General features: G+C 37.2%; 1 protein-coding gene across 4 annotated transcripts in view; it reads left to right on the top strand.

Moving 5' to 3' along the window:
- Positions 1–17,159, top strand: part of LOC149072430 (uncharacterized) — a 145,185-nt gene that overhangs the window by 89,995 nt on the left and 38,031 nt on the right. The gene's annotated exons all lie outside the window — the stretch shown is intronic.

The raw sequence follows: 17,159 nt of genomic DNA, 5'->3' as shown, positions 1-17,159 counted from the left end.
CAGTTTTATAAAATAAGTTTTCTAAAACTTTAAATAGCTCTTAGGCCGGCATTCACTATAAAAGTTAAATCTCCAACTAATAATAAGTGTGATCAATGTTAGATCCGAGTGTGTTTAACCCGTTCAGGTAACACCTTACATGCATTACTTCATTACTTGTCCACAGGTGTCCCGTTTAGTTTTTCTTTTCTGCTTTTGTTAGCTGATTCGTATTTCATGCATCTAGCTATACGTTCTGACTCGTCGAGAATCTTATGTGCAAACTGTTCAGAGAGTATGTACAATCTTTGATTTTACAGTCCCGACCCTGATGCCAGTATTTCCAGCGTGAGAGACACATTGTAAAGGTTTGACATACTACCTTATAGCCATACGATGCCAGCCCACATACACGGCTTCTTGACTCATTGTGTTGAACAGCTTCAGATTCATAACAGAACCATGACAAGCGAAATCGATTGAGATAAAGTACCTTTTGATAATCCCATTAAATACTAAGTAATACGTTGCTTTTATTTTATTGATTTCGTTTATCAAACGAATCGCGCTATGATGATTCTGGCGATCACGCTAGAAATCTTGATAGAACACATGGGTCGTCATTATCTTGAATAACTTACAAAATGCCGGGTGAGGTGTCTGTTAATAATATATATTTTTTGAGTCATGTGTTTTATGTCACGAGACAAATCCCTCGCAAATGATCATTAAGTTTAATATCAAGAACCATTCCGTGTGGTACGTCCATGATTCTTGATATCGATACTAAAACGCTTTCCTTCTCTCTTCCTAGATTTATCTAATTACGTGAAACCCTAAGCGATATGAGAGCGGTGCACACTTAATGATGTTTACTACGATCATTTTGTGTGACTCAACTCTTTGCATCATCATCATCTGCCCGGGTTCTGGATCGTATTCTGTCAACCACCGTGACAATAACGATGATGTACATACACTCCGTTATCGTGCGTTAACGGTGACAAATACGAATAAATGAGTGTGTGTAGAGATGTGATGTTTGCGTGGTCATGAGGAATGTTCTGGAAGTTTAGAACATTAGCAGTCAGTTTGACGCTCATAAAGACACTGTTTTAAACTTTCTGGGATTCTACAGTTTAACAGAACACTTTCATACGGAATTTTAAGAGTTAATTTATGACCTATTTTAGTCGAAAGTCTGCCAAGGAATCGTTAAAGGAATTCTAACAAGTTGGGTTTGATATATCTGAGTTAATGTCTGGTTCACCTATTACTCTGATACTGTTCTGGAATTGATATCTGCACACTGACAATGAAAAGTTCAAACGCGAAATTTTACATTTAAATCGCCGGTTTCTAGTGAATATTAGGTTGTTATGGATTAAACTTTTTACTTCAATTAATATAAGTGTCGGTTATTTTGGATTGGAGATGTTGATTATGCGACGTCTTTCAAAATATCGTCGTACAGGGTGTCCGGGCTGAAAGTTAAGGCTTATCGTGGGACAACCACTTAATTAATCGGAAAGGAGTGCTGCATCGTTGATGAAGGGATTGCTCAGTTTTTTCATCAAGTTCGCTCATCAGCACTATCGACAGCTGTTTGAGACGCTTTTTGCAGCAGTTATGAACTGCCATCATATGGTAAGTATACCTCAGATACAAGCTCGCAATGGTACACAACACATAGGCTATACGGAATATGTGACATGTATTCATTCTCCTGAGTAACTTCTAATGTTTGCGAATTGGACGTGGGTGCCATAGCGTAAGGTCAGTACGTGCTAACGCAAGGCGAATTTAAATAAATGACAAGTGTTGACAGTTGATTTAATAACAGCTCAAATGCTACTAAATACTTATCCAAAGGCGCTCTATATCTTGTCATCCAAGGGTGGTCACATTGAACTCTATTAACCTGCAAATAAATTTGAGGAGTTGCCCTCTTCGATCCAATTTTAATTTTTAGTAATTGCGTGTGGTTCTTTCGCTATAAGCCTTTACTTTTAGATGCCTTTAGCCCGGACACATTGTATACAACAAAGCTGCGTTCATTCTGTGACTAGATATGTCAGTTATTTTAAATCGACATTGAGATCACTTATGCTGACTCGTAAGCGTATTAAGACAAAAAAAAAAAACAATGTCAAATTTTGCATTGTTTATTTAGGCGTCAATCTTAATTGATACGGTACGCATTGAGAAATAAGACATCGAAAGATAGAACATGTGATAAATTGCGGTCGTGGTGGGATTGCACAAGCAAGACTAATGTTTGTCGTTTTTCTAACAATAGTTGCTTAACGAATGTGAGAATACAATACTCTTTTCGTAGCATCATTTTGCCGTTTACACGATTTTCCTTTCAGTGAATCGCTGTTCTCCGACATTGGCAGCGCACATTCACCTATTAGCTTCTTTTCTTCCCTGCCGGAAAATTCATTCCTTTGCTCATAAAGAATAACACACATACGCGGCCTGAAAGGAGGAAGGATAGAAGGAGAACGGAACCGAAATAATGTATTTCCATGGTAACACTTCATCTCAAAGGATTAATGGGCACGCGCGCGCGAGATGTTGGGCCGTTATCTGAGGATAACAAAAATGAAATGGCCCAAGAACGTGGTGAAAAGCGTTGGGGATACTCAGATCATTTCGAAAAATGCCTTCCGACGGAGAGGAATTTGAAATTCTATGAACACATTCTCGGCTATTTTTCATATTTATAGACGCATATAACTGAGAACAGTTTGTGCTAGCATTTGGAATACAGTAGTTCGAAATTTCTTAATGCATTAATTCAGACAAAACAAATTCACTTTTTCAACAGGAATATCTTGCCCAAACACTTGAAAGAGCAATTAAAAGTGTTTCGTGAAAATATTCATAATATGCTGAATTTTCACTATAGTTTCCAAAAAAGGTCATAGCATATATTTTTGTAAAATTTATTCGGTAGTTTCGATTCTGTATGTTAATGTTTGTATTCTCCGAAGAATATAAGAAACTTTGCAAATATTTACTTGAATTAGAGGATGATAATTATATTAACTCAAACCAAACGTATGTGAAACTTTGGTATTAATGAGAAAAGTCGGAATTATCCTACACTTTTTAATCCTCTTTTGTGAAGTTGAAAACTTGAATGCATTAATCTCGAGCATTATTAGTAAGAAATTGACTTTAATTCGAGCCGGATAATGTTAATCTTCTTATTGATGTGCAGAAGTAACCATATATATATATTTGAGACGAGCGAGTGTTTAAATAGTTTCATATGATGTAAAACTAAATGTGTTTTGAAAATCATCGATGAACCCTTAACTGTCGAAAATGATTAATTTTGTTTCGTATGCAAACATGGTAAAACAAAAGTACCTTTATTAAGCACTGATTATATCAGTTTATTGAGTCTAATTTCAATTTTGCATGAATACTTGGAATAATGGGATTTAAATTGTTAATTATGTTATTAAGTATATGGGAGTTATTATTTATTTATACAATATTCTTGGCCCTGGGGCCTATGCGAGAGGATGCGATTGAAAATGACAAAGATATTATTTGATATTGGGCAAAGAACTAGTGATAGTGGGGGATTGGACAATAAGTTCAGGGATTTGTTCCATTCACCAATGGTATGAGGAAAGAAGATGTATTTAATTATAGCAGTCAGTGGAAGCAAAAATATGTAATATCTGAATGTTTTTTAAAGGTTTCCTTAAGGTTCAAATCGGCTTCTATATACCATTTGATGGACAAAGATGTCTGAAATCTGCGCACTTGACCAGTTTTATGTGCAATGTCTCCAGTAGAATCTGTATAGCAACTAGTTCGTCCATCTACTGCAGGGGTAACCAGCCTGTTAGCCATATACGGCCCAGAACCAACTGCCCAAAAATGCACTTTCAAACTCAGAGTAATAATATTGGTAAATTTAGTTCCAAAATGCTCTTACCACCTAAAATTTCCATTCTAAGTGCAGCCCAAAACAATTTTCTTTCAATGCTCTTTGGAAAACTAAAAAAAAATTGCACTAAATTGGGTGTTTCCAGAGTACTCGATGTCAGAACTTAAAAGACGTAACGACGCTAAAAGCCAAGGGTTGGGTGATCATATGAGCCTTATTTGCCGGGATACTTCCGAATTTTTACATAATTTTTGGCCATCCCGACTTAATTTTTTTTTAATTTCCCGTTTTTTCCGAAGCCAATTAGATTTTTTTACGTTACTGAAATCAATGAGTAAACTAATTTATAGTCATGAATATTTACATAAATAATATTTATCTCTCATATTTGTGATGTATTTTTCGTAGAATTTATTTTAATCCCCTGCAAAATTTGCAGTAGGGCTTCATTTCCCGTGATTAGCGATTTTTTGGTCATCTTAGCAATAATTTACGACTTCCTTTTACCTTCGGCAATTTCTCATACCTCTCCTATTTTGGATACCAGTTTGCCTCTATTTTTCTCGGAAAAAATATGGTCAGCCCCACATATTTCTAACAAATACCAAGCTTGTTATCAGTTCGTTAGAATATCTGACGTCACGAGTACGTAAGCGGCCACCAGCTTCCGCCATACTGGTGGGCAAGGAGAAATATTTTTCTCGTATAGTCCATGCCGCACATATAAAAGAAAGAAATGGATTTTAAACCATTTTGTATAAATATATATGACTGTGGAGCACATTATTTAATCAACAAATTGTCTTTCTAATAACTCTCGATACTGATTACATACATACAAAAATATTCAGTCATCTTAATGTATAGATAATTACAAAATATCTCGAGGAAAAAAAATATTTTCGTTTTCCAGAGCTAACTTCTCATTAAATAACGACTGAGCGAAATATAATTTTCAGTGATGTAGGCGTTAAACACGGAGCAAAAGATGAAGAATGATTCTTTTTTGCAATTCCTTTTTGAATGTTGCTCAACGAATCGCGATTAATTCAATCAGTTGCTCAAGGGTACGCTTTTCCAATTAACTTCACTCAAAAAGATCTGAGAAAAAAGGATAAAGAATAAAAAAAAAAAATCAGATGATAGAGAAAAAGATTTAAAACAGGAATTTGCGAAAGTTCGTCATGTCAAAACTTTCCCCCCGTTCTTAATCAGATTCTCATGAAATCGCTAATTTCACGGACTCGTTATTTCTAGTTTTAAAGAAAAATTTTCTTCAGTTTGAATTTTAAAATAATTTCAAGAAGCAGTTTATAATTCCATTTTGATATTTTTTTACTTATAAGTAATTAAGTGTGTTTTATAGTTTTCGAATAATTTCCTTTTTGATTGATTATATTTCGATTTATTTTAATTCGGCTTTAGATAAAAATTTTCAATATTTTAGGTTTTTTTAATGGGGAACTTGTGAGGTGAATAATTTTCAATTATCGTTTCAACTTGAATGAAAAGTTTTCTACATAAATTAATTTTTATTAGTTAATATAAATTGTTTTCAAATATAAAATTCGCACGTTGAAAAAAAAGTATTTGTTTAATAAGAAATTGATGTGAATGTCTCAATTTGAACTATTCGTTTTTTGTAATTAGTCATAAATACCATACGATTGGTTGTACAATAATTTGGAATGACACAGAACCTCCACAAATCAACATTCTCTTGGTTATGTTTAATTTTTGTGACTAGTTATCACTACTTGAAAATCAGCTACTTAAAGAAACAAAAGCTTTTGAAGTATTTTTCATTCTTCTAGAAGTCCTGTTTTATTGAAAATTATTTTTAAGGAAAGTAAATAATTTCTTTTAGGTTTATATAATTAAAAGAAAACTCCAGTGTGTGTGAATGAATGAATCTAAATACTATTGTTTTGTGAACTTTAAATAACGTTCAATTTGTGTGTGTACTGGGAAAAATATCTAAAGGTTTCTGAAGGGGTTTGTTTAAATGGAGGTAGCTCTAATTCTTGAGACTTTATTTATACGGGGCGGGGACGTGGTAGCCCAGGTCGATAAGATACTCGCCTAAAGTACCAAAGGATTTTTAGAGGTGTCGCGAGTTTGATACCGGTATGTCCTTGTCAGAAAAAATTTTCCTGACATGGGTACAACAAAAATGGTGACATGACCGCAGAAAAATTGCTACCGCAGGGAGTCCCTCCATCGAGGGGTTAGCCCACCAACCTCTCGATGAGTATAAAAAACAAGCCTGCCGTTCGGAATCGGCAATAAATTGTAATTCCCGGTCTAATTAGCCTTCGTATGCAGAAAATGACCGTGGTGCGACAAAAATGATCACATTATACGGGGCGGATCAAAATTCCGTGACACATTTTAAAAATTATTGAAGAAACAAATTGAAGTACAGTTTGCACTAAAATTCTTATCGTGGCGTAGATTTTTTTTTGTAAATGATATGAAAGTGTTCAAAATTTCACAGATGGTATGTATCACGAAAGTTGGACATAACACGAAATGTGACACAAATATTAGATTTCCGAAGCACATAAAGTTCATTGCGATTTGTTACATTAAACTACCACTTCAAATACTTTTTCATCCGTCAAGATGTAGCCCTCACTGCAGATCATATTCAAATGTGGTAGTTTTTTGTAATGTAAATATTGATAAACATTAAATATGCATTATTTGTGGCGCATTTTGTGTTATGTAGTGTTTTCCATGACGGAATTTAAAATGGAAGTAAAATTTTGAATATTTTAATCGTAAGAATTTTAGGGGCTAACCACACTTTTGTTACGTCAATCGGTTGATTTTTCAACAATGTTTAAAATGTAACAGTCCATGACACATTTAATGTGAAGAAACAGTTTCTTTCGATTCGTAGAAGAATGTTGTCATCCAAGCTTTAGCCAGGTATTTAGGCTATTTAGTAGAAATAACCAAAAAAGTTTTTTATGTAACTTTCAATTGAAATTTTTAAATTATGGGTTTTCCAAAATGTTACAAAAATTGATCTTTTTGTACAAAACCCATCTGTAGTCACTTTTCGATGGAAATGACAACTACTTGTCGGCATATACGACTATGGAACGGAAAATGTTATCAACTGCAAACGTAAAAAATAGCTCTCTATGGTGGGTAGGCGAATTGTCGTAAACACGACCGCACGCTAAGGAACAATAACTTACGTCTTGAAAACATTCCTATGCGAATAAGATATCATCACATCATTCCACGAACATATGAAATAGGTGAAATTTTTGCGTTTTCACTTCGATATCCACTCCGGAAACCAAAACCGGAATAATAAAATATAAAACTAGAGTAACAAAAACAAATCTGCTGACAAGAAGATTTACGATGGAATCCGGAAGCAAATCCTCCTAGGAATGGAACAAGAATCGAGAGGATACTAGCAGTATTATCATCTGCAGTAAGCGCTGCGTTTAGGTTTTTAGAAATAAACCTAAAACAAACAAAAGTTACAAAAAAAAAATAAAGCAATGAAAAAAACAAATAAAAAACCTTTACTTTTTCATTCGATTTCCTTTCTTTTACTTTTCCGGTCTGATACTTTAGTTTTATACCTAAACATAAATTCCAACCTTTTCCGTCAGACAACACGTTCCAACTTATTGCCTTAAAAGGGGAATGAAATACAGGACAAAAAAAAAAATAAACTTTAGAATGGGAATAATTTTTCTTGGTTTTCTTTGTTTTTTAACTGTTTTTATTCAGTTCCTCCCCCCCGCAATTCTTCAAATTCTTCATGGTGTCTCGGAGGTACTGGAGTTTTTAAAACTAAGTGTGACTTCTCATTACGTCAAAGTTAGTCTCAAGTTACCATAGTTTTTTTTTTTATGCTCCCGTCCCGTTTTCATCCCATAGGAAATTAAGTTAGTAGATATGATTCCTTATTGTATAGAAAATGAAAAAAAAAATATAAACAATAATAAAACCAAGATGGTTCATTTTCTTTGTTTTTTGGCGTTTGCTCAATGTTTTTTGTGTTTGGTATCTCTTGGTACTTGCGATTGCTTCTCACGAACTCTTTCCCCCCAGTACAGAATTTTTTATTTCGATACAATATAACGCGGAAATTTTTTCAAAAAATTCTCAAATTAGTTGCGATTCAACAAAGAAATTGTTCTCGCAGAGAGTATTGGTTCTATTTTTTTTTTATTCGACACGTGTTCAGTAAATTGAATCAATTTATTTTATATTAAGACAGAGTTGCATATATTGGATCGATAGGGATGTTTGATGGATCGAGTTATGAAGAAATCTACCGAATTCGAAATAAAAAAAATTGAAAACCTGTATCGATTTTATTGATCTTTATTGTGTGTGCCCCACCTTTATCCTGTGTTCTGCTACACTGGATGCTTATGTTGTTACTGAATGACTTGAGTTTTTCGCTCGATATAATGGGATATTTCTTAGATCTAGGTGACGTCTTTCGATAGAAGTAGATGATAGTAGAATCAGAAAAATAAAACTAGTTTTGGTATGTTAAGGTAGTTAAGTTAACGCTAGCTATCCTTCAAGGCTCCATGTCCTTCCTTTAAGAGCAGGCATCTCGAAACCGTTTCTCGCTTTGTCTGAAGCATCGAGTGCTTGATGTTTGTACCAGGTTTCGTGACTGAATCGAAATTTTTTTGAGAAATTCTCATTCATTCCAATATCGTTCGTCAAATCTTCATATCTTGATCTAGGGTCACACTCGTGTCCAGTCTGGACCAAGTCATTCGCAAATATTTGCTTCCAATATATGCCTTCCTCCTGCTGTGATAAAGTACCAGCGGCATAGGATGGCTACGCACCGGCCTATCCTGGTCGGTCCAATCTTCCTTGGCGAATAATTCCTTAAAGGACGTTGTTGTGATTGTTGGCGTTCTTTGACTAGACTGATTGGAAGATCGAGAAGGAAGGCAGCTCCTTTGACTTGGCTTGGAGGCTTCTCCTAACCAGATCATTGTACGCCGCTTTTTCTCAATGAAGAGATATAAACAGTGGTCGAAGAAGACCTGGGCCCATGCTGGAAAATGTGTATGTGTTGTGAACCTAACGTGAGGTTTTTTATAGTGCTGTCATCAATTTTTCAAACTATGATTAAAGTGTAACGATTGAACAATTGTACCATTCTAGGCCTGTTGCTCGTTGTAGCCAGACTTCTTAACGGGGAGATGGGTTAGGGTCTGAGAGATTCCCTGGTCGTTCTTCAGCCCTCCAATACCGTCCAGACTCCAACATTTCACGATCATTGCTAATGGTGATTGGTAATTAATCTAATCAATTCAGTCATCAATTGCCAATTAATCCAATGAATAAACCACCTGTTAAGGCCTGATCCTCAGCACTACGCTACTTTAAACCACTGGAAAATCAATTTTGACGCAAAATCATCTGTCACAGGTGTTTGATCGGTTCGGCGTGGTGTAGCACTGCGGGAATGGATCAGGCCATCACATTTCATTTTAACTGTAATTTTGCTAATCCTGATTACGCATACCTTGTGACGGTAATATAAATTCGTGTCGAAGTTGAACGTTTACATTATCGAGGAATATTAAGGTGGCAGTTTTTCTCCAAAAGTATCCCATGGATATTCTGTTTAAACCTACATGATTCTCTCTCAGTAAAGATACTTTATGTAAGCACCTTAATTCACTCTTAAACTTCTATCTCTTCCTTATTCTTAGAGAGCTTTATGTCCAAAATTATAAAAAATTTTTGCTTGAGAAAGTTTCCGTCGTTAGCTGATAACTAAAGAACACAAGAACTGGGTGTGTATTACTACCTCGTCTTCAACAAAAATCCAGTCATTTAGCCGTCTTTTAGTTCTTAGGTAAAGGCAAAAAAAAATTTCTAGAGAAATTTTGTCCGCCTTTCAGAACTGGTCCTATCTTCAGACATAAAGCTATCTAAGGATGAGATGGCAAAACCCCCGGGTTCTCGTCAAGAACTAGGAAGTGGTACACTCCGATTACTTCGAGGAAAAAATGACAAATTTAAAATTCTCCAGCGACATGATTCAATACTTGTAATCAAGCAGAGTAGAGCATATTACAGGCGTTGAAGCAAAGTTTGCAATTTTTCTCAATCGGTACTACCTTTACTGGATGATTTTCTACATTTACAAACCTGGCTTTACGTCTCTCTTCCTGCACTAAAAGAACATCCTCTATCTTTTTAAAAGCACATTAATATGACCGAAAGCTCAGGATACGTGCGTGAGCGAGCGGATAGTGGGTAGCTCTAAATCGATTTTTGGCATTTCCCTCCCATGTTTTATTTTTTCCTTTCTACTCTAAAATACATATAAAAACCAGTAAAGACCTTTTTGCATAATTTAACGGCGTCTTTACTGGAAATTTCTGGAAAAGGATGTATGCTTTTTTTACTCCATCTTTTCATTGGCTGGGTTTATTCCACAACGCTTGTCTGATTAATGTTTGACGTTGGGAAACGACATTGTGTGATGACTTCATCGTGATGCACGCCTATGTTCTGTTCTAGTTTAGATGTAGCAATAAACACATTGAAACTTCCAGTTTTAATTCTTCTCGAACCAGGCGGGATCTTGAGTGATGTATTGGAAGGGGCGATTTATTGTTAGGTTTCAGTGAATCGTCCCGTATTTTATGAGATAAGCCAAAAAACGAGGGAAAAGTTTTTGGGAAGGGCAATCCTCTCCCCTCGGATTCTCGCATGAGATGAGGCAGCTATCTTCAGCTGTGAATAAAGCCTACGCGAGATCTCCAGCTAAAAATAAAGCGAGGCGGACATCTTCAGCAGCGAATGGAGTAGATAAACAATCTTCAGCCAAGAATAAAGGAGACGTCTACCTCAGCTACATTTGCAGCTGGAGATACCATCGGCTGAGAATAATGCCGAGGCAGATATATCAAGCTGCGAAGGGAGTGGAGGCAGAAATTTTTAGCTGTGAATGAAGTGGAAACAGACATCTCCTCCTGCGAATGTGGTGGAGGCAGACACCATCAGCTGCGAATGAAGCGGAGACAGATTTATTCAGCTTCTAATGTAGCCAAGGCAGGCATCAGCTGCGAATAAAGCCTAGGCAGATATATCCAGTTACGAATGGAGCGGAGGCAATCGTGGGTCCAGGGTGATGTATTAGGAGGGACGATTTATTAGTTAGATTCTTGAATCGTCTAGTGTTTTACGAGATATTTATTTTTCCCTCGTGTTTTGGCTCTTGGGAGGGACGATCACCCCCTTCTGTATCCGCTAATGTATCAAACGCTTTTTTGGAGTTCAAAACCATTGATGATTTTTGAGTTCATTTAAAGGGATTACTTTAGAACTTTATTTCCGATTTTCAATTATTGTTAATGTTAATATATGGGAGGTTATATAGTACATGATGCATCGTATATGGAAAAGGAATTGTAGATTTACTTTCTTGTCTCTTGAGGGAGAAAATGTGAAAAGGAAAAAAAAATGGATATATACCCTTCTCTAATGCCTTTAGGCTTAAGAAAAAATGGGATTTTTTACAAAAAGAATGTGAAAATAAAACTCGTAAAAGAATTTGGAACTGCGCCGGAGCTTTTAGAATAGCTAGAGGAATTTTTCTTAGGAATATATCTTTTATTTTTTCTTATGGATACTTTTTTTTTGGTTCACTTGACATTGGCGACACCTCAGCGATTCTACTCTTCTTTTTCTCCTTCCGAGATATATACTAGATTCTTTTCTTTTTGGTCTTGGCCTTTCTTAACCCCTATTGGTTTTTAGATCACCGTATTCGCTGCAGTCTACTTTTATTCAACGCTGTGAGATCCGTTCTTTATATTACCAGACTCCGATTTATCTCTTGAAGTTTGAAGCCGAAGAAAGTGAATCCCGAGGATGTTTTTCTATTCGGAATGGTGTTTTCTTTTTCTAAGAATGAGTGTGCGAGTACAACAAGAAACACGTGCATGTATTGTGAGTAGAAAACACGCATAGGAAAGAATGGCTGGTATCGGTGTCATTTTTGTTAGCTACATTCCGAGTAGCACGCATAGTGACTGATTTGCTGCGACTTATTGCAGAATGACTGGGTCGTACATCTGTTTTTCATGCAGATTTGCCTGTTTCCTTAAAGTACAGTAGACGCTGCTTATATTAGGATCGCGGATAATGTTGTCATTTGAGTATTGTTATCACTCGTTAATGTCAGTAATTCAATCATTTCCATCTTGGTCCAATAGTCATTCGTAAATATTTGCTTTAAATGGTTGAATACACTTGCTGCAATGAAGTACCAGTAGCATGGTCTGGCTACACCCTTGCCTAGCCTAGCTTTTTTCCCCTTACATTATAAAGAATCTTTCCACTATATACACATAAGAGAGAGAACACGTATTGTGAGGGTGAAAAGAGAGGACTAGAAAAAACTCTTATCTATCATACTTTTCCCCTCTTCCTTTTTCTAACGTTGCAGCTAGGTTAAGACAAGGTTACCTGATTTATCACCGATTCGTTAGAGATAATCCAAATTTCTTGCCAAAACCTTGTGCATGAAGTGGTTAATGTTCCTTGGCAAATATTCGCTTCCCCGGCACTTTCCGTATCGTGACTGTTGGCTTTCTTCTTCAAATGTGTGGCCAGACGTATTGGAAGATCCGGAAGGAAGGCGGCTCCTTTAACTTAGGTTGGAGCCTACTACTACTAAACCACACATGCACCTCGTCCATATTCCTCTGCGGAACCTCTAACGAATTGGTACATGCGGGAATGTGTGTGTACGTGTAGTGAAACCTGACGTGAAGTTTGATTCTGTGTAATGCTTGTTATGTGTCGTGCTGCCATCTGCCACCAGTTTTTCTAACTGTGAGTGAAGTGTACAAGTACAACGCCACAACAGGCAAATTGCCCAACGAGGTGGCTGATTTAAGAACCTCATAGATCCCCGAGCCCCCCCCCCCGGAACCCCCAATGAATCGGTACATGCGGGAGTGTACGTGTAGTGCAACCTGACGTAAAGTTTTGTTTCTGTGTAATGCTTGTTATGTGTAGTGCTGCCATCTGCCATCAGTTTTTCTAACTATGAGTAAAGTGTTATGATTGAATGATTTATCGTTGTAGGACTGTTGCTCTCTGTGGCGAGACTTTTTAACGGGGAGATCGGCTCGCATTTGCGCCTTGAAGATGGGAACCACAGAAAACCAACTTCAGCCGACCGCCACTGTGGGGTTCGAACCCGGATCCTCGCATCGCGAGTCCGTGAATGATTGAATAATTCATCGTTGTAGGCGTGTTGCTCTCTGTGGCAAGACTTTTTAATGGGGAGATCGGCTCGCATTTGCGCCTCGAAGTTGGGAACCACAGGAAATCAACTTCAGCCGACAACCACTGCGGTGACGGTGGGGTTAGGTTGGAGCCTGAAAGTCCTCTTCTAAAGCCTTCAAGATTTGACAATCATTGCCAATGGTGGAGTGGCCACACTACTCACCTATGAGCAACCTTGGCACATATTGTGCCAGGCTGGACACAAGCGTGACCTTGGCCTAAGTATGGAACTGACCAATACATGGGGAAAAAATTCGTTTATAACTTTCAGGACTTCGGTTCATGTTATAATTTTTTTTTCGTCGAAAGTTGTAACTCTGATTCAAACTTTGCTTCAGAATATGAAGACTCAGTTTTTCCTTATAAGTTATCGTTATCAATATGCAAGAGGTTAGAATAAGACTCTTATTCACAAAATTTTCCGAAAACAGGTTCACAATGTTCTTAATCGGGCCGTAACAGCAGCTATGATCTATGTACATAAAGCGCTTCTTTTTCAATGACTTTCCTGCAGTAAAGGCATGTGTGAGGTATAAAAGACATTTCATCAGGGGGACGCGACGGGCTCCCAGCCCTTATGGGGATAGATGGCCCGCAAAGGGCCAGTTAATCTCCGTAAAATTCCTGTACTGGTAAAAGACATGATGCTTTAGTTCATGGTCAGTTTCTATCAACTGACCACATTCATCATGACTCGGCCGGGAGACTTCCACGAGGGAATCTATGGAACGTACCATACATTATTAAAAAGTATCGTATAATTCATAGTACACATCAGTTCTATTCTACTCTTCACAATTTCTGAATGAAAAGTATAGTAGCTTAAAGGGGGAAAATAGTCCTGTTTTAGAACAATTGTTACATCTTGAATTTTTTTTTTCTCATTTTGAAACCTGTTATATTGGAAAGAAAAACTCAGTTGTCCCGTTCCACCAAACGGGACAGCCATCGTGCTCACACCAGGGATTTTTTTTTCTATAGTTATCAGTCGGCTATCGCTATCATAAACCCAGTCCCGATGTGAAACCATTGAGTGGCGTGCATTGTATCTGGTACTCATATTGAAAAGCGTTGCAACATTTTACTCAGTAGTTACCTCTTAATTTTTAACAGGAGACCCAGTCTTATAGTCCTTTTTTTAGATCTCGGCTAAGCAAGAAAAATTTTAATTTCTTTGCAAATTAGGTCCGAAGTTCGTACAAATTTCTCTGATGTTGAGTAAGTAGTGCACTCTCTGGACTTCTCAAATAATGCTTATGTCGACAGTGACAGAAAATCTTAAGTCTGAAAATAATATCCAAGAGACAATTGTGGGGGGGGGGGGGAAAGGAGAGATCTCTCATTTCGGCGTACAGATGACTGGATACCAAGCGAAGATAATTAGAAAGAAAAGCCACATTCCTCTGTGGGAATCGAACCCTCAACCTTTCCGCTCGCGTGCTCTATCATTAAGCTACAAAGAATAGACATTTTCTTTTCTAAGAACAGTGTGTTCCTTTGAGCTGAACGGGACTGCGCAACAGACAGCCTCCTAACTCGGCAACGTAGAACGAAACTATGAACCTCTCCGCTGGTTTTCGTTACGAGCTATTGCTAAGTTAGGAGGCTATCTATTGCGCAGTCCCGTTCAGCCCAAAGAAAGTGTTCTTAGGAAAGAATGTCTGTGCTCTGTAGCTTAATGGTATAGCACGCGCCCGGAACGTGCGAGGTTGTTGGTTCGATTCCCCCAAGATGAATGTGACTGTTCTTTTCAATTATCTTCGCTCGGTATCCAGTCATCTGTACTTCGTATAATTAGCGGAGAGGTTCATTGTTTCGTTCAAATCCTTTCGGTGTCCACTTATGGGTGAGTTTTCCCTTGAATCAATTCTGTCAAGTTTCAGCTTTGCTACCATAATTGTGGCGAAACGACGTCTATAATGACCAATAGCCGTATGATCCTTACCACAAAATGTTTGAAATTTAACAATTAGTCACACGGGATACACTCGAAATTAGCAAGTACGGATAAGCTGAATCTGTAGTTAGTGTGTAACAGGTGGTTGCCACTCTGATTTTTCATGGAATGTAAAATAGATTAGGATGTGGTATTTATGTACGCTCTGTTATTTTTGTGATAAAGCACGAACGGGAACACTTCATATTACGATACTGTTTCGTAGTTTAAAGAGTTCCATGTAACGAGTGGATACTTTAGCAGTGCATTAGGGTTAATCTTCGAGAAAGGTTCCCAGATACTTTAGTTAAACACTTTATCGATCTTTAATAATATGAAGGCTCAATCAGGCCCGTGAACACATTAGTTTCCATATAATGAAGTCACTTCCTTCCATTGAAATAAAAATCGCTAAATAGAAAACTTGGAAAAGTAACCCGATGCTGCTCCCGGAAAAAATTGTTAAATGCACAAAGTATGATGCATGAGCACTTTTTTTTCAATACATATTTCTTATTATTTTACTGAAAGTTTTGCCGGTTGAGGTCTTAGTTCAGTGGTTCTCAACATTTGGGCAATCACGGCCTGGCGGTTTCCTTTTTGTGAGTGGATGTCCTGGTAATACCTTCGACTGATGGGAAATAATTGGGGAAAAATGAAACGGTGAATCACTCGGGGCACGTTTTGACTGATGTCAGAACGCGGTACAGTCCGCGACCCGGAGATTGAGGAACGCTGTCCCAGTTTGCATCATTTGTAGTGTTTATTAGTGTATTTTAACATACTTTATTTGTTCAGACCAGAGAAATGATAGTCACAGACTCAAATGAACTGTAAATGAATGTTTAGCGATACGTTTTAACTTTCAGGCTAACACGTATGGCAGTGTTTCTCAAAGTGTGCGTCGCGGTTCCTACGAGCGTCACCAACATTTTTTCAAGGACGTCGCAGCGAGCTGGATGTATTGATTTGTGTGCCTGTGCTTTAAGTACTTTTTTATAAGGGGAAAGTACCTACTAAAGTATCCTGGGGAGCCACACATGAACCCTGAATCGGGTATGGGAGCAGCGGGTGACAAAAATTATGGAATCACTGCCATATGGGGAAGTGGGTATAGGCCAACCCCGAAAATCACTTGAAAATACGTTTCCCCTTTTCTATGGCCCTTGACCGGAAAAGCTCTTCTGTGCTGGCGAGACGTCATTTCCTTACATTTCGTCACTTATAAGAAACAATAGTTAATGCGTTTTTCGATAAATTTTTGATGTTTTAACAACATTTTGGAGTAACTTATCTTTTACTTAGTTTTCTATTTTGTACATACGTAAAATATAATGAAGATTGAAGAAAATGGTAGATTTTTATTGAGATACACCCAGATGAAACAGAAAACGAGTTTTGTGTCTGTTCGATCCATTATTGAGAGCTAATTTTCTATATTGAGTAAATTAGCAAACGTGAGCAATCTGATTAAAATTCATTGCACAGAGAAACCTATATTTTTCAGTCTATATCTCCGTAACAGAGTCATGAAATTTAAAATTATCTATTATACAGAAACTTATTTTTCTAAAAACCCGTGTTATACATTTCAGATAACATGCAAAGCATTTTATATCTTTCCAAAGGGCTACGACGCATATTAAACGACGGTGATAATAATCTAGGCTAGATGCTTCAGAGACTCACGGTGGCAGGCGCAATAAACCTCTCCCTTAATATCTGTTACCTTAACTTATCATCGTTTACACAAGACTCTTAGGTAAACAAATCTACGTGTAGAAGTTAATTTCATCTTGTGTGATATCGTTATTCATGCACTCTCAGGTATGGAGGCCAACCTTTCAAATTGGATTACTAATGTTTTTTTTTCTTATTACTTCCGCACTGGAAGCGTTCGAATTATGTTTGTGGGATGAGGGGAGGGCTAATGCAATTTTTTTTCCCCTTATGTCTTTAATATTTTCACCGCTATCTTCCTTTACATCCCAACTACAAACATCAGCACCA

This window comes from Pholcus phalangioides, unplaced genomic scaffold (assembly GCF_987345545.1).
Source record: "Pholcus phalangioides strain wild (caught in Gottingen) unplaced genomic scaffold, Ppha-v1.0 ptg000017l_1, whole genome shotgun sequence".
NCBI lineage: Eukaryota > Metazoa > Arthropoda > Arachnida > Araneae > Pholcidae > Pholcus > Pholcus phalangioides.
This window is presented reverse-complemented; position numbering and strand designations above follow the sequence as displayed.